The sequence below is a fragment of the Ruditapes philippinarum genome, unplaced genomic scaffold, assembly GCF_026571515.1.
Source record: "Ruditapes philippinarum isolate M1 unplaced genomic scaffold, ASM2657151v2 ctg14993_1_1_1_1, whole genome shotgun sequence".
NCBI lineage: Eukaryota > Metazoa > Mollusca > Bivalvia > Venerida > Veneridae > Ruditapes > Ruditapes philippinarum.
Genome location: NW_026855509.1, coordinates 1 through 22,522, shown reverse-complemented (window position 1 = coordinate 22,522; position 22,522 = coordinate 1). Strand labels below are relative to the sequence as shown.

At 30.9% G+C, this 22,522-nt stretch overlaps 1 long non-coding RNA gene and 1 pseudogene across 1 annotated transcript; one reads left to right on the top strand and one right to left on the bottom strand.

The window, feature by feature from the left end:
- Nucleotides 1–9: 9 nt before the first annotated feature.
- Nucleotides 10–2,172, top strand: LOC132743582 (uncharacterized). Its single transcript, XR_009627589.1, has 3 exons — nt 10–170; nt 396–578; nt 1,994–2,172. It is a non-coding gene; the product is annotated as an uncharacterized LOC132743582 (long non-coding RNA).
- Nucleotides 2,173–17,345: 15,173 nt separating this feature from the next.
- LOC132743583 (toll-like receptor 4) lies at nt 17,346–18,920 on the bottom strand (annotated as a pseudogene).
- Nucleotides 18,921–22,522: the final 3,602 nt, after the last annotated feature.

Genomic DNA, 22,522 nt, shown 5'->3' with positions numbered 1-22,522 from the left:
TACAACTTTGCATTTAAATGTAGCATTCACGAGGATATGATAATCAATATGTGGTTTGCTTCGACAGATATACTTTTTATTTTATTTTCAGTCTCCGTGTCAGGATAATTGCAAGTATGGCGAGGTTTGTGAAACGAAGGAGTCTGATGTAGGCACTTGTGTTATCAAAGGTAAAACGTGTGCATGTGATGGACAACTTGCATAGAAAGCACTAATTATTTCGCGTTCACCAACCCCACCCCCCCCCCACCAACCCCTAAAAAAGAAAATCCTATTATAGCTTTACAAGTATAGCTTATTTGATTCATTTATGTGTTTCAATATTTCAATTTATCTGTGTTGTAAAATATTATGTTCATCTGTTAATGTCTTTTCGAATTCTCCTATTGTTTCAGAATGCGTCAATATAACGATTCCTGAAAACGGGCTTATACTTGGAAATCAGAGAGACATTGGGAAAAGAATACGGTATAAATGTAACGTAGGGTATATTGAACAAAATGCTGAGGTTGGTACACTCGCTGAATGCCTTTATACCGGAGAATGGAGTACATTCACTGAATGCATCCCCAGTAAGAGTAAGTTTACATCATGCAGTTTATTTTCATTCTGAAGATTAGTTACCCGCATGACTTTACGATAATGTGACATCAGTACTTGTTATTCTAAGAAAACGGGCTTTTCTGCACGGATAAAATACAAAAAAAATATATGTTTAACAAATGATATTTTATTGTTCTAATTCTAGCATAAATGTTGATAATAACAAATGGTAAATGCATAAGAAATGTTTAATATGGCCAAGTTTACATTGTCTATATAACGCTTTTTGCTGTATGTTTTCGTGTTCGTATTTGTTTATAAAGTTATGTTTAACTGCCCATGTCCTTCACTGATAACCGTTGTCCTTTTGTTAATACTTACTCTCACACCATAGCCCATTTCCAAAAATATTTCATTTATGAATGATATCTTTCTTTGAGTCTCATTCATACATGACAACATTAAGACAATTCAATAACACCATTTTACAAAATAAAAGTTGTTTGTGTACCGCTATTCTAATCAGAATTACAAGAGACTGTAAAAGTAACATAACAGAGTGGAGGCAACTCTGGACGAACTTCCAACATAGCTTACAGAGTTACCTCTCTTCTCATTTCCTATTCATATGCCTATAACAACTAAAATAAGCTTGTTCTAAAAGACTTAAAGGATTTTTTGGTATTGCTTAACAGTGAATATATTAGCAATGTTCTCTTACTTAAAGCCATTTAATTTTAGACCGAACAGCAACATATTCTTAACCTATAAAATCACTTTCTTGATAAAATTATTTAACACTTTTGAACAGATAAGACCTATATAACTTAAAATTAAACGTATTGTTCAAATTTAAGTAACTGTACATATAACGTCTTTGCTTAAAAAATAAAAAAAATGATACAGTAAAGTAGAATTGAGCAGTCAGTTACCAATCATTAACCGTTGTTTGTTAACCCTGTCAAGAGACCTCGAGAGTTATGAACAAATATCCCTGATTAAAAGTTTTAAAATATTACTATCATAATGATATAAGTTAGTAACCTTATCATATCATGTATATTATCTTCTCGTGCATTTTTTATTATTATTCACAGCTCATCTTTACAACGCATGCTCACTAAATCAAAACATTATGCAACCCACAGCTTATTTTCAAATAAAACACTTATTTAAAGGCGCACATTTAAGAATTTAACAGGAAGATAAACATTTCCAAAAAAATACCCTTATTATTTGTATTTATTTTGCCATATTGTTGATACGAAACATAAAAAAACACTTTGACTATAAACAAACTTTATGAAAATATTCTGTATAGAAAATTATCTGAAAATCTTATATTATTTAATGAGTGATCTGATGCCACAAAAGACTATCCATCATGTATTATAATAAAAGTACTGACCACCAATTTTTATATTTTACCCTTTTCTTTATGGATATAAAGTTTCCTACATGTGGACCACGTGGACAGAATGGAGTACATGCAGTGTTACATGTGGCGGAGGTGTTAAAAGTAGATCACGAACTTGCACAATACCTACTGTACTGCTTAATGGCGAGGAAGAGTGTGTGGAAAACATGTACACTGGCGCAGGAGCATCGTGTAACAAGGAAGGATGCACTTGTTAGTTATTATGCTTTTATTTAAACAGATATGAGTATGTCTTTAAAATGCATGGTCTCAACATTACTAAATAATTGTGTTCTTCGAAATATTCATAAGCTATAGATTATGTGTGAATTTGTGTACTTGTCTGATAATAGAACATCATTCATGTTGCGCTACAAACAATTAATACCATATAGTAATGTCAAAATAATTTCAATAGCATAAATTTATGTATTATTTTGAGATAATATGATTATAAATGTATGTTTAAGTTAAAAACAACGAGTTATTAAGACAAGTTTGTAAAATTTATTATAGAAATAACATTTCATTTGTTTTTCAGAACCATAAAATATGAATCAGATTATTGAGGCATATAAGTTGGTTTGAATTTTTAAAGTTTGCCGTGATGTATTGGCTGCATTTACTTTATTAGAGAAAACATTGATTTTAAACCACAATGACCTAAGAAGAAGAGAATTATGCTTTAAATACTGTAGCTTTTATGACGTTCTGATAAACAACAGAAACGACAGGACTTTAGAATGATTATAAAAAAATATGAATTCATCTATTATTACATGTACCATATTCAAAAAATACATGTCTTGAAAAAAACTTATCTGTTATTTTGATTGGAGAAAGCATTATGTATATTCAATGTTGTAAGGTTAAGTCTTAGTAAATAAAGAATATGTCGGACACTGTATTTGTAAATTCGTTATTTTCATGTTCACTTATTTGTCCATTCAGTTGGAGAAACAAATGACTACACTTATCTTAAAGTTGAGGTAAGTACAGATCCCTCGATGTAAATAAAAACAACAACAAATATCAAGTTGCAGATTCAATTTTATTGAAATTATGGAAAAAAAGAACAGAAACATCTCTAACGCCCTATAGCACCGTATTAAGCGGTAATTAATTCTGAACACTGAAAACGTTCGAATCATTGATCTCGGAGGACCAGAAAAGTATATATACTGAGATGAAGTAAATGGCAACTTTTTAAAGCTAACACACTATTTCATATCCGCTATAGAAGTAAATTAATAGTCTGCCAAAGGGAGATAAAGAGTCAGTTGCAGTGAAGTCAAAAGAGATCTAAAGTGAATACAATGTAAACGAAATAAAACTTTTAAGTTTTAAGTCGATATGAGATATAAAAAAAAATATAATGTACATGGAATAAAGCTAATAAGTCCTTTAGTCAATTATAGTGTAGTCGAAACAGATGCATTAAGGCAACCCAATGTTGGAGAACAGTATCAAACCAATTATAGGCATATAGTCAAAAGTGACTGCAATGTGCACAGTCAAAAAAATGGCACTATTAGAAACAAATTTTAACAGGAAAATAAAATAAAATTTTCAAAAATGCGTAGACCCGATTTCAGTGGAACAGTTTAATGACAGCAATAGTATGTCGAATCTATAGTCGTCTACACTCTACTGCCAAGGACTCTATGACATCTCGACCCTTTAGACACCTCAACCCATGACACTTAGACCCCTTAGACACCAAAGCCCCTTTTATTGACTGGACGTTTCGACCAAAAAAGACGTTTCTTTGGAAGAAAAGAATTTGCATAAAGACAATATAAATGGGTTTTTTTTTACAATTTTGATTATTATATACAATTTAATAGATACAGATCTATTGAACAATAAATGAAATCATTTTAAGTCGTTATTTGTTATCAAGTATTTTATATAAAAAACAGAAACACAAGTCTTACATTCCAACATAAAATATATTATGCATTTATGAATACATATCACAAATTACAGTAATCACAATATACATAGTATACTTTTTTTAATTTAATTAAATATATATCAGTAATTTAGTTATTCAAACTTTTCTTAGCAAATTTTTCCATTTTTTCCATGTGCACATGTAAACGTTTCCATATATCAAACTTCTAACATCAGAAAATATGGGGCATATTGGTTCTTTAAATACTCTATTTTAATGAAAATTATACCTTTATACATGCGATAAATAAATAGAGGATATTCAAGTTTTTTCTATAAATACATGATTTATTTTCATCGAGTGGTATGAAAATAAATATTTCATGAGTGGCGGCAGCCACGAGTGAAATATGGTAATTTTCATGCCACAAGATGAAAATAAATCATGTATTTATAGAAAAAACTTGAATTTTCTGTTTATTATATACATTTTTCTCTTTTTTGACATTAAAATTTAAAAGACTTTCCCTTAAATTTTGTGTACTGGCAGAATTTAAAAGAAAGTAGTCCGTCAAGACACCAGTGAACATACGGAAAATATGTTTCACTGCAGTGAAAAATAAATTTTTACAGTGAAAATACGGAAAATGAAAATATGCATTTTATTTCATCAATATTTCTCAATATTTCATTGATGAGTATATAATAAATATAGTTATGATTTTGATGACTATCAGAAACTGAATTTCTTACATTATATTTGTATACACAATATCTTTTTTTTAAAGTCACACTATTATAATGTAAGATATCACACAAAGCAATATTTACCACGTTACAGAGTGTCGACAATGGCATGGACCTTTCAAATACAGATTTCAAATAACCTGTTGCAATAACTGATTTTTGTTAAAAATAACCTGTCTGAAAAGTGGAGTTATAATACAATATAATAGAATAAATACAATCCTTTCATGAGTAAAACATATATATTATATACGTATATATATTTATGTGAACTTTAATATTAATATTGGAATGCGCTCTACGTAATGTAATGTATAACAATTTCTTTCCAAATCACAAACCCCGTTGAAAATGAAATGCTGCTATTGTTTATTTGGCACAACAATTAAGTGATTGGCAGGATGGACTAAGTGTCTCTCAAGCACCGGTTGAATTAAAACTATTCATGAAAACTTTATAATGTTACTTTATTTTAAAAATTAAAACATCAACATAATTATGTGTCATACGACGGTAATTATATACTATCTGCAATGTGACAATTTCTTGCTACGTGCAATATGAAGAGCGGAATTAGGTTCCTGATAGAAGGGTAGAAGTTAAGAAGCCTGTATATCACAGAGGGCTGTCAAAAGACGAACTGAAAAGACAGGCAACATTTAAGATCTATAATTTTATAATACAAAGACCAGTTCAATATGTTTATGAATGTATAATACATTGTCAAAACAATTGTAACAATGACAATAAAATACTACTTTTTGTGAAATTGATAATATATATAAACATTAAACCATTCTAGACTCCCTCAAACTAGCTTAACTTTAAAAGAAAATGACAAATGTTTATTTTGATAAGTACATGTAATAGTACATGATCATATGAATATTCTAGTACGTTAGAATTGTTTGAATTTTTTTTCAACACAATTTAACAAATTGAATGAAATAGTTGTAAACGTCAACTGAAATATAACGCTAACATTTGTAAATTAACACGTAAATTAAAAAAAAAAGATTAAATATACTTAAGAATAAACAGTCATTTGGAACGTTATTACACAAATGATAAATGATTTATCTATTCCAGTAGATTGTTGATCTATAATCAGCTCCTAGATCTTGATGTTATTTGACTATAAACACTACAAATGAACAAAAATGTAAAAGATATGTTCACGATTGGGTGTGACAATAGCTATAACTGACTTCTCCATGTCTTCTGTTACGTCACATGTAAATATAGTTATATTATACATTTCAAAGGCAGTCGGTCGAGAACCAAATGTGACACATCTTAATGCTGAACAAGCGAAACTGACAAACACAGAACAAATGAAAATATTTCTGGCAGCTTTATTTGTAATTTGCCATATAAAAGGCCGACAAATTTTCCTGTATCTTTCAAACGAAATTGCAAGAAGAAGAAGTACAGATATTACTGTAGGCAATGCTGTAAAAAATACCAGTGCCTTGCACAAATAAGAGTTTACATTCTTTAATCCAAATATTAAGGCAACTATTTCTATGGGAATACCAAATGTACACGACAGGAGATCCACTGAAGAGAGATATATGCGAAATGTGGAACGCGTGTAAGATTTATTAAAAATATATAAACTACAGTATTTCCGAATATACCGGTTACAAACACTAGTGTCATATATATGAACAGTGAAAAAAATCATCCGTCTTTCTTCGTTGTTCAAGTTCGTCTCATGTCTTTAACACTAATATTCTTATGTTGTTCACGATTTTTATCCCGAAGGTTCTGGGAGACAACTCCTCTTTGATGTTTGAATTTATTGCCGTGTCTTCAAAGCAGGGTTTTCATTAATCATTATCAATACTTTTTTATCATGAGAATATTTGAGGTTAATGCAATCTTCAAAGTAGTTGCTCTTAGTACATTGTATATGTACTTAGTAAGACACAGATGACGTAAGCGTGCGAAAAATGAGATTATTTTAATGTAGGGAATAAATATAATGATAGAAACAAAATACTCTCGTGAATCGCCATGCTGTCGGCTGTTTTTGTTTTTTTTTTTTTTTTTTCCCCCCTTATTTTTATTCGCAACTTGATGCATCCTGTCTGTAAACTCAAACACGATTAGAAGTATAGAATGCACACGTTTTATTTCGTTTACACATTCATAACAAAAATCAAAACATGTTTAAAGTAATAAATAATGAAAGAATGATTTAACTATTTTTAATTTTACGAGTGCTGTAATTCAACCTTATAGAACTTTTACTCGAAATGTAAAATTTTGGCATTGCCCAGATTCATCCGGGAGGTATAAAACAACTTTACAAATCACAGCTTCAAAAAGAGCGCAACACTATTGACTTATTTTGTTGTGAACGGATACTAGCGCTACCATATTGTGGACGGTGCACACATTAAGTTATTGATTGGAAAACATTTGACGAAGTCAAAGGATTACAACGTATTTGATTAGTTTTCCAAAAACCATATATACAATTGTTCAAAGTCATGATTACATGTGTTGAAAAACGGCGAATTTGTTGAATTTGATCTTGGTTTATGAATTACATCGTGAATTCGTGAAGATGAAATCGGGAAACGTTAGTTGAATCTTGAACTTCCGATGAATTAAATCGTTTAAGTTCGTAATCCGGGAATTTGCGAATGGAATTCATAAAGTTGAAATCGTGAATTCATAAAGTTTAAATCGCTTATTCGTGACATTGATTAATGAAGTTGAAATTGTAAATTCATGAAGCTAAAATCGTGAATTCACGAAGTTAAAATAGTGATTTCACGAAGATGAAATCAGGAATTCATGACGTTGAAATGTCTCTATAAATCTTACGTAGCATCAGTAGTTCAATGAATGAAACTTGTGTGGATGAATACTTAATCAATAACGTGAAAAGGGTACAGTTTGACTTTCTAAAATTAAAATAAGTTTTAATCAAACTCTATGATTTTAAAGTAGTCAAAACACTGCAATATTAAAGCAGTAAAATTCAACATATAAAAATGTAGGTACTATTTTCCATCGGGAATGTATAGAAAAGAGGAGGTCAACGATTATTACTACATCTAGTGTGCAGCTTAAATAGCTTTTAGGTCTCTGATAATCTAGACACCCGGAAATATTGTCAAATATACGAGTATACAAGTAATTTCATTAAGAACATATACGATTAAATAACCATTATTAAGTTGATAAAGGAAAATACGATTTATTCTATAAATGCATGCGTATTGGTTATTTGTAAGAAAAATATTGGGGTTACTAGAAGATGAAATTGACTGTACATCCAAGGTGGCAAATATAAGCAACGTATTTACAAGATAATGTCAGGGTTTATTATAAGGAAGTTTATATTGATCGATAGTGACTATAAAAAAAAATTGAAAATGTAGCAATGTTTAAAATTCTGTTGGATAGTTTAAGCAATGATGAACATTTGAATCGTTTCAGATATGGGTAACAGCCCAAATCAATGAAAATCGTCGAATTTAAAATAATGTATTGTTAAACAGGCATTTGAGAATTAAAATTAATTAGAGATTTTACTTGTAAGTGTATTGTGGTTATCATTGAGCAACGAATACTAGAACAACAAGTAATCAAGTCGTATTTATTGTTAACATAATGTTACATAATATTTTGATCATTCATATTTATATTTCTTATTCGATTGCTTTATGTTAAATTGTATACACTAAATTTATAAAAAGGCAATTATCAATTTCTATTTCCATATGTCTTTTAATTTAAAAAAAACGGAAATTTTAATTTGTTAATTTGTTCATAAAGAATATTAAACATTTTGAGCAACGGGTGACACATTTTGCAATTTTAATTTTATAACGATGCTACTGAGACGATGGTCAGTTCCAAAGGTCGATATAATGAGGCCAATATAAGCATTAGTGATAATCAGTTGAAACAGGTAATTTGCTCAGGGAAAGGAAAACATGTTTAGTTGTCATTGATAATGATTTTTTTAAATATTTTATCCTGGGTTATCGTTGATTCTTTACATGAACTATCATTTTCTGATAACGATGTTTAATATTGCATTATACCTGATTATAAATGTCAAGCATCATTTTTTTCAAACTGTTTTCTGCTTAAATTTGTCTACATTTTGAAATTGTATTGTGCTATCCTATTTATGCAATATTACATTTGAAAGCTTATTTCTCATCTTCATAGCTCGCGGAATATTTTCAAACATGTTTGGGGTGATAGGACTTTTAAGGAAAAATGCCGTTGATAAATTTCATACAGCAATTTCATCAAAATATGTCGGCAATCATAATATCAACGATATATAATCAACAAGCGTGTACAAACGCTGCTTATTCTGCTGATGCTACTGATGCTGCTTGTTAGAAAGGTTATTTAGGCACATGCATGTTGTTAAACCGTAAAATGCCGAAAACAAAAGTGTTAAGCCTTTGTTATCATTATAGTGCCTGGTGGTATGCGCATCCGTGCAGTCTGAACAGGCTCTATTCTGTTGGCGGCTCAATGTTAGTATTTTTTATTTTAACAAATCCATTACACAAATTCAGAAAGTTTCGGTTAAGTGTCTGTGTATGTTACCATTTCATTTGTTTGTTCCAATCACTGCTAATGAGTTATAAAGAAATATTATAATGAACTTGTTGCCAATATTCTGTAACATTGCATGGCTTATGAAATTTAATTTTTTTATCAATATGCGTTTATTCTAGTTTGCACATTCTCATTAGATGAAAAAGTTAGGCATATACTAATAAATATTATAAGATATCTGTAATGTCTGCTATATCATAGTTACTGGACAAAGATAGGTAGAGAGATTTAACAACGCAGCCGTCTGGTTTCTAAATCTATTAAATAATGATACTACAGAGAGGTGATGCCAGGTGAATTTAGGCAGGGCTTATCAACTAGTGGCTAACATTAGCTGACCAAAAGCAAGTCAATATATTACAATACATGTGAATAATATTATAGTATTATGGTTTAATTTCTGTTAAAGGTTTTGTTATCTTGCTTAACAACTTTTTCCTTAATGATAATACAAGGAAAATGACATTGTTTCATAAATATCAATTTTGATAGCAAACATTTCATTAATGAATTGGCAAGCCTCTTAGTGAGTTTAAAATATCTTCAACATATCAAACTAAAAAAACTACTTTTTTAATTTGTAAATGTTCACACTCCAAATGGAATTTTGAATGTATTCATCAAATACAGAATTTACTATATTCATCTTCAAAACATACATTCTGTTCAAACGGAGTAACAAATTTCCCTGCATATATTGACAATTAAAAGGTCATTTCTGTTAATATGTCACACACAACACAAGTGGAAAATCATTAACATTTTTGTCCACCTGATTAATTAGAACAATTTGTATGTTTTCATAAAAATAAACACAAAATTGATTACTCTAATTATATTTCCAATTTGATTTTGAATTTAATTCTTTATAAGTTGAAAAGCTTTGTTAGTATATTCATTTCGAGGACATTAAAAGGAAAATTCAAATCGAAGAAATGAAAATTTTGCTTGTGCCTACCTTTTAAACTCAAACCTTGACAGTTTCATAACGTTTGCTTTCTTTGTCTTATTTGGTAAGTGTGTAATATCTTACACACACATACATACACACAAACACACACACACACACACACACAGCGCGCGCGCACGCACACACACCCAGGGTTGCTTGGTACGGTTAACGAATATAACATTTCTCAAGTTTGTGACTTAAACTCCTATTCTGTACATTTTGAACAGCATTGTGTATTGCATATTTGCAATTTATATAAATGGACAATCTATAAAATATGCCTACAATATATGTTTAAATATTTAATCTTAATTTGAATATTAATACTTATCTGTAATGCATGCAAAAATTGAATATATTTATTGTTTATTTAAGGGTATTAGGCAATATCTTATGAAATATTTTCACAAAATATATCAACAGTAAAAGTATGTTGCTTCCATAATCAAATGGATGATTCTAGAAAGAGTTGTAACATAATATGTCTCTGTTATTTAACACACAAAAATTTTGTTCACAAACAGAATAAAATAATCAAGAATTAGATATTATGCTGCTATTTCAAGTAGAGTTTAGACCGTTTAGCAACGATTTATTATTATTTTATTATTTTGGAAGTATTATTTTGCAACCGATAGCGTTATACAATTTAAGCCTGCATAAGTTACTTTAAAGTATATTTAACAAAAATAAACAATGCTTAATTACTTACCTTTAGCACATCGCCTTCAACGTTTCACTTCCAAACACTGTCTAGATAAAATTTTCAAACACTTCATTGCTGCTTTTAATACGCATTTTTAGCGAATGACGGACTAACACCGCCTCCGGAAGGCTTTTATTGGACAATTTATTGCTAGATTTAGCGTTGTGCATAACTGTTAAAGTGATATTACAGTGTAAAGAAAACCCTTGCTGTGGCAAACAAGGGGAAATACATGAAAAATGGGCTTATTTGAAGCCTTTATATATCTTTACAGAAAAACATACTGCAATGTGTTGGATTCGAACGCTAATATTCTAACTTAGAACGTATCAATATACTATAAAGTAAAATATGAGAAGAATGATAAAGAAGTTTGTATTCATTGAACGCACCATCATACAAAATCTAGTTACACAAAACCATCGGCAACAGCAGGGAACCAAACAAAACAGAGGAGGACACAGGGGCAAGGACAGGACATTATTGTTAATGATTCAATTAAGGAGAGCATAGGAAAATTTATAAAGACATTCAATATTTTATTTTCAAATAGGCTTATACAATGGTAGAGAGAGATGGGGCAGTGGGAGGGAGAGAAACCGGCGTGAAATTCGCGTGAAATGCGAATGATCATTTTCCAAAGTACTTACACGTAGTAAACAAAGTGATATTTTGTCTTACATACAAATACTTAATCGCTTGAATCATTGCCAAAAAACAAAAGCCGCCAATGAAACAGTATACACAAAATAAAGCTTTTGAGAATTTTTTTCTTATTGCAATGGGAGTTTAATTGGCCTTTAAAATATAATAATTATAAAAACGACTGAAGAAATATGGATAGAATTGGTTACTTATGCAAAAGGAGTTAGTGTAGATCTAGAGATATTTGTAGATCTAATTACTATTTAACATGATCATTGTCTCATACATTAAAGCTGAATACCTCCAAGTTAGCCAAAATATTTTAAGAAAATCAAACTTTGAGCCAAGAGTACTAAGATTGTTAGAAAAGAAAGGAAATCAAGTGATGACTTTTACAAATTACGTGCGATTATTGACTTATTCTGAAGTATTTATCACCACATTTCTACTACGGTACTAAATCGCAGTTAGTTCTATTTTAGCACATTTTGAAATTTTCCTGCAAATGTATGTAGATTTAAAGTATCGTTATCAATATATAAAATTAATTTCTTTGTCACTTTGCAATATTTATTGACAATTTATTTGCAATATTTTCTTAAAAATAGCATGAATATAGAGGTGTGCTGTTTTTAACAAATAATAAATTACAAACACTGGCAGTGAATATTCTACTTATCAGAAAACATTATAAGTGCATTTTAAAAAGAAAAAAAAAATTCTACTTTTCCCGTTGATGCAAGGTATGGTTTTCAACACATAACCATTATTTTAATACGAACTAGTCACCAGTTCGTTATCAACAATTGGTTTAAACTCAATAAATTTCCTGTTTAAATAAATTTACACCTTGATCCGTATTTTTTAATTTTTCCAAGTATCTTTCGTCTAAACATTACAAATAGCCCGATCTAGAGTAAACTACATGTCACCGATACAAATGAATCGCATTGTTAAACTTAACTTCAGTGTTGTTATATTTTTCTGGTCCTTCGGGATCATTGTCAGTGTTGAAAATTTAGTACCGTTCAAGCCGGTATTACTAAGGGCCTGAGGGTTGTTGCACCTTTTCATTATCCCTCATATACGAACTCAATTAATTCGAGCCTGCAATTTTCATGTAATTTTGTTGTGATTAAAGCTTCCTAGGGATCAATCTTTTTTCCAGATTTTTTTAAAAACGGAGAAATGCTATACTTTTTTTTAAAGTAATTTATTAAAAATCTAACAAAATGCAACAATAAAATCTAAATGTATATGTAAAGACCAGTGAGTAAAGGCAACTTTAAAAAAATACACGTTTCGTCTACGTCGCTAAAAACGTTTAAACCTAGCATTACATTCTCCGCACTAAACCATGTCACTGATACAGCGTTACAGAAGGTCACTGAACAATTGTTGTCTAATTATGGGAGGGACCACAACAAAGAAGAAATGATAAACAATTGGTAATTAAGTGATAGGAAAGCACGTATTTTTCGAACGCATATCCGACGTGTAACTTCCGCATTTTAAAGCAGTTAAGAAGAGTAAACAATGGTTTAAAATAATCCGAAGGCGAGAGACACAGTATTAAGTATTATTTTGGAACACAATTTAATAGACTGTTGGCGTGAACAGAATTTAGAATCTAGACAATATACATGGTTTAAACGTATCCAGTAAAAAAAAAGCGCGTTTATACATGTTTTTGATCTAGATCGACTTATTTTTTAGATATTGCGGACACTTGTATTTTGCCGGGTTATCGCTCGGACCATTCAATTCTTATATTAACATTAAAACTGGGTGAATTTAAGGCAGGTAAATCCTATTGGAAATTTTAATAATCGCTATGAAAGATGTCGAGTATGTTAAAACAAACTAAACAATTAGTACAGCGTATTATCCAACAGTATGCCTTCGGATGATCAAAAATCAATCAGTAAACGACTCTGTTTACTAATCAAAATATTTCGCTATCTATTGATTGATTAAGTTATTCTTAGAGACATTGTTAATGCAAATTCGCGTCACACAATACTCTTTATGCCACTTTTAAAAACGACAGACAATATCAATTGAGAAAACACTTATAAAGACATTTGAAATTTTACAACAATGCACTTAATACAGAAAATGAAAATGCCTTGGTTAAATTAAGCAACAAGAACAACTGCAAGAATATAAGGAAAAAAAGGTTTAGAGGGCTCCTTAATTAAGATCGCGAGCAAAAATGGGTATTAGAGGGAGAAAAACCGACCAGATACTTTTTGTAACCTAGAAAAATAGGCATTTCGTTTCAAAAAATATGATGCAACCCTGTTTAACAAGACGGTGTGAAATTATAAAATAACCAAAAAGCTATTTTTAATGCGAAACCAGTGAGCATTATAATATCCTTATACTCTGCAAAAACTTACTAACACAGAGTAATTTAGATAACCTGTTTTCTTGATAATAAAATGTAACAAAAACTTTCCGAGACGAAACAAAAAATAGTTCTAGAGGTTTCATTTCCCGGAGAAGAGGCTTTGGCAAGTTAAAACGAATGGCAAATTGATACTTCGCCTGGGGATAAATCGGTTTTTACTTCCCGGCGTTTTTAATTTTTTTTTGGATTGATATAGGAGATTTTGTTTTGCGTTCAATTTAAGATTACTCATATACCACCAGGAGAACTCTGCAATCCGATAAATTAGGTGTCTATCACATTGGTATACCCGAAATGTTTGACAAAAGCAATAAACGCTTTCTCTGAAAAAATTTGGGCGGTCCGATTCCCTACTTAATATATACATCTATAAAATTGCATCGCGTGGCTATTCCAATAGAAATTAATTCTGTAATTAGAGACAATTGATAAAGTGAAGACCAAATTGGATTTATAATCCCGAGGTGTATTTATAGGAGATAATATTCGTTTAATTTATGACTTAATGTTTTATACTGCCAACAAAATAAATATCTCTCTCTGTAATGATTATATAAATAATATAATAAAACCTAGCTCGACTTCGCTGCGGCATTTGATTCCGTGTCTTGCGGACTTTCATGATTTCGGTTTCTGAAATTTTTCAACTTTGGTGACTCTATTGTTTTCATGGGTAAAACTATTTTTATACAAATATACAATCATCTGTTGTTGTTAATGGCTCACCTCTCGCGACTGGTTCCCTTATTCGAGGCTGTAGACACAGGGGACCCCTGTCACCGGTATATTTTTGTCCTGTGCGCGGAAGTATTCTTGCTTTACTTATAAAAAAAAGTATAAGTAATTATCAAAGGTATCAAAAATAAGGGTATATATGAGTAATTTGATGTCACAATACGCAGAATGACACCTCTTTTGAGTATTAGACGGTTCTTGAAAAATCCCTCGTTCATACTATGAAAGGTTTTAAAATTTTATGCAGATATCTCTGGTTTTAAAAATAAATAGTTGACAAAACTAGGCGTTATGGATAGGTTGCAATGAGAAATAGCGATTTATGAGTTATGTCCGGAAATCGGTGTTAAATGGGACAAAAGGTCCATTTAAAATATTGGGAGTAACTTTATCAACAAATTATTACATCTATAAGTGATCTTAACTATCCTTCTCAAGATAAATGAAGTTAAGACTCTTTTTTAAAGTATGGTTCCAGAAGATTACTTTCTCCTATAGGAAAGATCACAGTGGATTAGACGGCTTGCTTTGTCTAAATTAACTAACCTTGTTTTTAACTTTACCAAACCCTAATTCTGATGTAATTAAAGACCCTACAAAATGTTTTTTTCAAATTTATTTGAATGATGGACCGGATCAAGATAAGTAGAATAAAACTCACTCAAGATATATGTAAATGGTGGGCTTAGAGCAGCGTTGAACTTAATGAATACATTTCATCAGTGCTTTTTGAAAAATCACTTGGATAAGAAGACTTTTATCTTCAAACACCTAAATATGCTTTTCTTGTACAAGAATTGTGTCCAGCTCTTTACCAGTCGGACCAATTATATGGTAGTGACTATTTTGTTACAACATAAAAGTAGAGTAACAATTTGTTTTTGGAAGGATGGTTGCTGAATTCATTTTATTTATTTCAATGTAAGATTTCGTTCAAGTAATTGGGCAGATTTTCTTGTACCAATCCGGTATTGGTTAAATCCTAACTTACAAAGATTGCAGGACCCAACTCGTTTGAACTTTAAACACTTTACCTTAACGAACAAGGTGTTTTGTTGTCAACGATTTTGTAAATGAAAATGGGTTTATTTTATAGTTTTCAAGAATTTCAAAAAGATTATTTGAATGTTTAGATCAAACTTTCTTGAATATTTGAAGGTATAATACGTTCCTTCAGAAAAACTTTGATGGATTTTCATGTAAATCAAAAATGATATCAAAGTAAAAAACCCGATATTGCCAATTGCCATCCAAATACTAACAAAAGTGCGGCCATAGGATGTCGCCGCAATATAACGAACGTGCTGGTCAATAATAATCTCAGACAAAATCAGAAATAAAATGGGCAAAATTGATTTTTTCTAATTATTTATCTTAACTGGAAAAGTATCTACTCTCTACCCTTTAAAGTGACTAAGGATCCAAACTTTTATGGCTTCAATATAGAATAACGCATCGTATTGTAGGTACTAATGTATTACATGTATTACTGAAAAAGATTAATGTTAGGACAGCGACAACTGTACATTTGTAATATCAATCAAGAAACCATAAAACATTTATTTTTGGGAATGTGACATAGTCAACATGTTTATAAGGGACGTGCAGGGCTGGTTAACAAACAAATTTCCAAATTCATCTTTTCATTTTTCAGAACAATCTGTCATTTTCGGCTGCTTCCCGATTCCACAGTTCCAGAGAATAATATATTATTATTATTAAAACATTATATTTACAAATGTAAAATGAAGTCCGTATTGCCATGCTTTAGAGGCTTTTAAAAATCAATTACTATTTTTGGTTAAAAACAGAAATAAATTAATGCCAAAAAATGCTTAGGTTTGAAACAATTGCAGGATGTATGGAAAGAATACATAAACTTAATCAATGAAAAATGAAAGTACCCTAACATTATTAGCTGTAAAAAAAATTGTGACACTTATTTGTTGTTGTAACTTAATCTTTAATAATGTAACGTTTGTGCAGAGTAAACTTTGTCTTTTTTTTTTTTTTAAAAATAATAAGAAAATACATATAGTACTTTGCAAATGTATGAATTTGTGTGTATCATTTCAAAACATTGTTATTACATCAAATTTCATGGTATTGTATTATTGTATTATTTCATGACTTTTATTGTTTGCATTGTACAATAAAGAGAAATAAAAAAAAAAGAGTAAACAATGGTGAGAAAAAGCCGCTATTTACATCAGCATATATCTTTCCTATGTGACGAATGAGTAACGGGTCCTTGTCTATTTCATCATAACTATCTGAGCATAATAATTAAAAAGGCATTTTCTCCGGAAAATAATTGCCTGAGATTATCTTAAAACGTTTGCGTGTAATAAAACTTATTTTAATTTTAACTATGCTCAAATATTTATGTGGATTGGCATTTATCTATGGTAGATATCTGGTAATTGAATGTACATGCTATACACAAGTATAATAATGATAATAATTAATGTCAGGTATTAAAGATCGCTTTAACAACAAAAATACACATAAACACATGTACGCACGCACAGCACATACTTGCAATCACCAACAGATATGTAAAATAATAAAATGTATTTTATTGTATCATAGAAAACTAAGAGCATATTAATTTGGAAAAAGTTAACAATTAGTACAAATATATTGACAAATTCATTTGATGTTGAAAATTCGATTAAATGTTTCTGAATCATGCATTTAAGACTTGCAGGAAATTTTCCCAAAACAGTAGTTCACCATTTACTTCTTGTGTGTACTCTATGTATGTATTGGCTCTCATCCAGTCCATCATTTCATTAGACATATTTCTTGTTGGAACGTCTTCCAATATAACAATGATAAGACAACTATTACCCCCACGAGAGTAAATGCTTTCCATTCTTGCCATATTGAACTCAAACAAACACCATTTGCTTTTTAGAAACTGCTTAGATATAACAGCGACGGTCTTTCTGCTATTTCCGATGGCTTGTAAAATATTTGTCTGCAATATTGTTCCCTGGTAAAAATCTTTATCATGTAAACACAATTTTTAAACCTTGTCCTTCTAGTTTTGGCATCATAACGTCAAGAATAAAACGTACATTTTCATTTGCATATGAAATAAAAACATCATACATGAACCTTTCTGGTTCGTTAAAGAGTTGATGTAGTCTGATATAACCGAAATGTTTGATCTTAGTCATGCGCATAAGATATCGTAAGTTCCACCTATTCTTGTATATCGCACCACCAATAACAACTGACAGGAATACGGATATGCCTATAGAGCAAGCTACAATGGGTAAACTGTATGAACCACAATCCATATCAAGTTTCATTACATCATTTACAAATCGTTCCGCATTCACACGCTGACCAGACATGTTGTGGAAATTGTAATGATCGAAATTACGCATATTCTTTCTATATTTCACCATCCATTCCAAAAAGTCCTTTTCATCACAACTGACTGAGAAAGTGTTGTTACTTAGGTCAATTGTGAAGTTCTTGTTGAGACGTTTTGAATTCAGTTTCAGCTTCTCCCTGAGATGAGACGGGACGGAGTGTATGAAGTTAAATTTTAAGTTCAAATGCATCAAATTATTCAAGGAACCAACGTCAATATCTAAAGACTCAATATTGTTCACACTAAGATCTAATTCCGTCAGATGCACCATGTTTGAAAATGCAGCTGGATGTAGAAAGGAAATAATGTTAGACGATAAGTTCATAACTTTCACTTTCGATAACTTTTTCAAATATAACCTGGTCCATAATTCATTAAGACGAACTAACCCTAGAAAGGTTCTCCTGAATCTGAAAGATCTTCAAGATTTGGAAAGTCATCAAAGAATTTTAGCCCGATATAGGAACAATAATTGCGAGATAAGTTAAGATGGGTAACATTTGGAAACGGGCCAACAGGTCCAACCCAAGCGTAAAGGATGTTACCCGAGCCATCAATATATTTCATTTCAAATGGAACTGGATTTATTAACACACTTGTAACATTGTACTGCATGCCGCAATTAGAAAATTCAAGTCTTTTCATGCCCGTTGGAAATGTGGGCAAAGTCTTGTTCATGTTTATATTATTGTCCTTCAAATAAGGACATATTCTTTTCATTTTACTTATATTTATCAATTCTTCTGGTGCAGTATATGGACAATTTAAGTTGGTAGTAAGTAATACGGAATCATCTGTCTTAGGCTCTTCCATATACAAGTATGGATCACGTGCAATATTTTGGAAATTCCCAAAGAATTCTTCTAAATGCGACATACACCCTAGTTGATATAAATAAGGTCCAAAAGTAAACGTGTTACCTTCCGCTCGTATGATCTTCAAAGTGTTTGGCGTCAATATTAAAGCATTTCTGTCTATCAATTCAATTCTATTATCATTTAAAACAAGTTCAGTTAAATTTGTATTCCAAAGATAACACAAATCTTGTAATTTTATTTGAGTTCCAAGTCCGAATGTTGGATAAAGTTTGGAAACATTCAATGATTTAATTTTTGTGAATTGCAAACTGTATGTGACATTCATTGCTTTATGTAATCCAAGATTCATGTTTTGAGACAGATCTAAAACTTCTAAATTCTTTTCAGTTTTCAAAAGCTCAAGCTGTTTACATTTTTATATTACAAAACGACAAATTCAAAATGTTCTTACATGAGTAAGGTGTTGAAATGTTGTCATTTGAAACATTTAAGGAATACTACAATATCCATCCAAACCCGATAATGATAGCCACGTAATGATTGAATTTCACTGTAAGATACGGGAAGTTTGTGTCTTTCAGTCCGTCGAAAAATAAGCTGTTCAACATTTAGTAAGATTTTGAAAGGTCCGGATACATAGCACCGCCTATAATCCAAAAACATTCAGATTTCCGTTCAGTCGGTGCCGCTTCCGTTACAAGCTTTTTTAAAGACGCGGAAGTTTAAATACAGCTTAAATGTCCCTCTTTTTATTGTAAAATATCAAGCTTGGTTAAAGCTCATATCAAGCGTCTTTAGATTATCAAACTTTGTCAAAGAAAAACATCTTCCCGATATAGGCTTTATTTCGTTTAATTTTAGATACAGGTTTTCAATGACTTACAACCCCTTTAATGTCTTCTGTCCGAATATATTTGGGTAACCATTTTGTTCCGGTGCAAAATAGTAATGTTGACATCTTTACTGTCATCCATATAGTCGCATACGTTCCGTAATGGTAACTGTTTATTTTCGGAACAATCCATAACATTTTTATGTTCACACTGGCATAATCCACCAGGTCCACATGAAAGAGATGTTGAATCAACTATACAGATAATACTCGCGAACAACAAAACAAATTCCATATTTTCAACTTAGAAAAGGATCAAAACTTTCGAAAAGTTGCAATGTCTATTTGCAAAACGAATGCTATTATATCTGCATTTGTATCAATGTCGCTCAACATGTGATCAATAAAGGAAGCAAGTATGCATACTTATATTCACCGAGCGATGTTCATTGTTAACCAGTCAAGATTCGTTTCGCTTATGAACATCGTCAGACTGAGATTGTAAAAGGAAATAAAGTTATTGCAAGCTCTTATTGTAGTAGGGTATGCAGTTTTTACAGTGAGGGCGTAGTTCATGTTTGTGTAACTTTATGGTTTAACACGGGTATATATTATTCTATGCATTCATTTATTATAACATTTATTTAAGAACATAGAAATAATAAAACAAAGTTTTAGTTTGAGTTTTGGTGAGTGACAATCAATTTAAATATTTCCTATATAAGTTTCGACAAATTATCATAAAATTATCAAAAGTTAAAAAACACACTGCAAATTTGGATAGATGAACAATTCAAAATTCATTGATAAAGAGTTTGAGATATGAAAGTTATTAATTAAGATGCATGTACTCTGTTAAGATGAGTAAAAGTGTACATTGTCTCAATTTAAAAGAAAGAGCTAATTAATAACACATTCGAATGAAATTTTATTGTGCGTGAGGTGAGTAAAATTAAATGTATTCAGGACAGAGGTTAGAAAATGAGAAGCCTTATATATTCAACGAATTATCAGGGATTAAGCAATATCAAATGTTGTTTTCCTATCTGACCCACGCGGGTCAGATTAGAGGGTTAATATTTCACATAGATGTCAGAGTGAACTCTGGAAACGTTAAAGAACATGCCAATTGAATGAGTTAGACTTATTTCAATCATACAATATCTACAATATCTGTTATTGTAACTTCCAGGATTTTTTTCAAGTCACAAGACTTGTTATAAAACCACTTGGTGATTTGATTGACGACTATATTTCGTTCATTTACTTATATCAAATAATATTAATAATATTAGATTCTAATATTAATAGAATCTATATACAAATTCATGCTGGGACTTGGGAAAAGTTGTCCTATTTCCAAAATAGACCTGCAAACATTCGATTATTATAAAAAAATACGTATATTTTTTCTGAAGTCGCGTGATCGTATGAATATGAACCATCGGTTGAAAGATAGATACACAAACCTTAACATGACGAATTAATAGTGCAAGAAGATAAAATATATGCAATAATGGTTGAAAGACACATACACATAGTAAACAAGAAGTATGTAAGTTATACGTGTTATACTGGCTCAATCAAACCGAGCCCGCAACATATTCAATTTTGCCGTTTTGAACTTTCATGAGGGATTCTTATTTTCTCTATTTTAGTAATGCATATTAAGTTGAGCAATATCGTACCCTCATGAGTGCACTGATTCAAGACTACCTTGGGAAGATAAAGTTGCTCACCAGCTTTAATTACCGATTATGAATACATTTTCTCTTCAGTTCTCTGCTGCTTGTTAACATGCATCCAGATGCCTTGATTTCTTTCACATGAGAAAGCTATATAACTTGATAGCGAAAGGCCGATGGTCCTGTTTAGGCGTCCGCACCTGTCTAAAATACTTTACGGATCGGTATCAGAGGTGTTGCTTCACAAAAAAACAATTGAAAATTCTCCATAAGGCGTTTACACCGTCTGCGTGACTCACAGTAAACGAGTTCATGTGACGTTTTTAATGAAGCTTTTCAAATTGAAACTCCTAATAATAATATGGTGTTACCCTCGTATGTTATTAGACCAAGACAGTTGTAGTCTAGAAAGTAGTAATTTTGAAGTGGCTTATTTAATGTCATACCTATTGAGACTGGTAACATTTTAAGTATATCTTCAGTAATTTTGTGCGTGAAGTGTCATTTCTGAGTTCCTTTAAGGTTGATTTTGGTGTATTTTGCTTGACAAAGAAGAAACATCAGTTGCTATTTGAAATATGTTATAGTCTGTTACTAAACAAATTAAAAGATGCATGAAATATTCGAAATTCCCTGCTGTTGACGATGGTTTTGTGAAACTAGATTTTGTTTGATGTTGCGTTCATTAAATGGTAACTTTTTATCTTTGTTCTCGTATCTTACTTAATAGTATATTGATACGTTCTATGTCAGAATATAAACGTTCAAATCCAACACATTGCAGTATATTTTTCTGTTGCAGCTACATTTGCAATTTGTGTTACGCACAAGAAAATTTCTTAATTTAATCTTCGTAGGTGTTGCGTGGCATTTATTGATATTTACATTAAGGCTTACATTTTAGATATATAAAGGCTTCAAATTTACCGCTTCGCCTTGTTTGACGCAGTGAGTGTTCTCTTTGCACTGTCATATCACTTTAACAATAATGCACAACGGAAAATTTTGCTTGTCCAATAAAAGCCTTCCTGAGGCGGTTTTAGTCCGTCATCCGCTACAACTGCGTATTAAAAGTATGAAAATTTATCTAGACAGTGCTTCGAAGTGAAACGTTGACCGGTGATGTGCAAAGCTTTCAGTTTA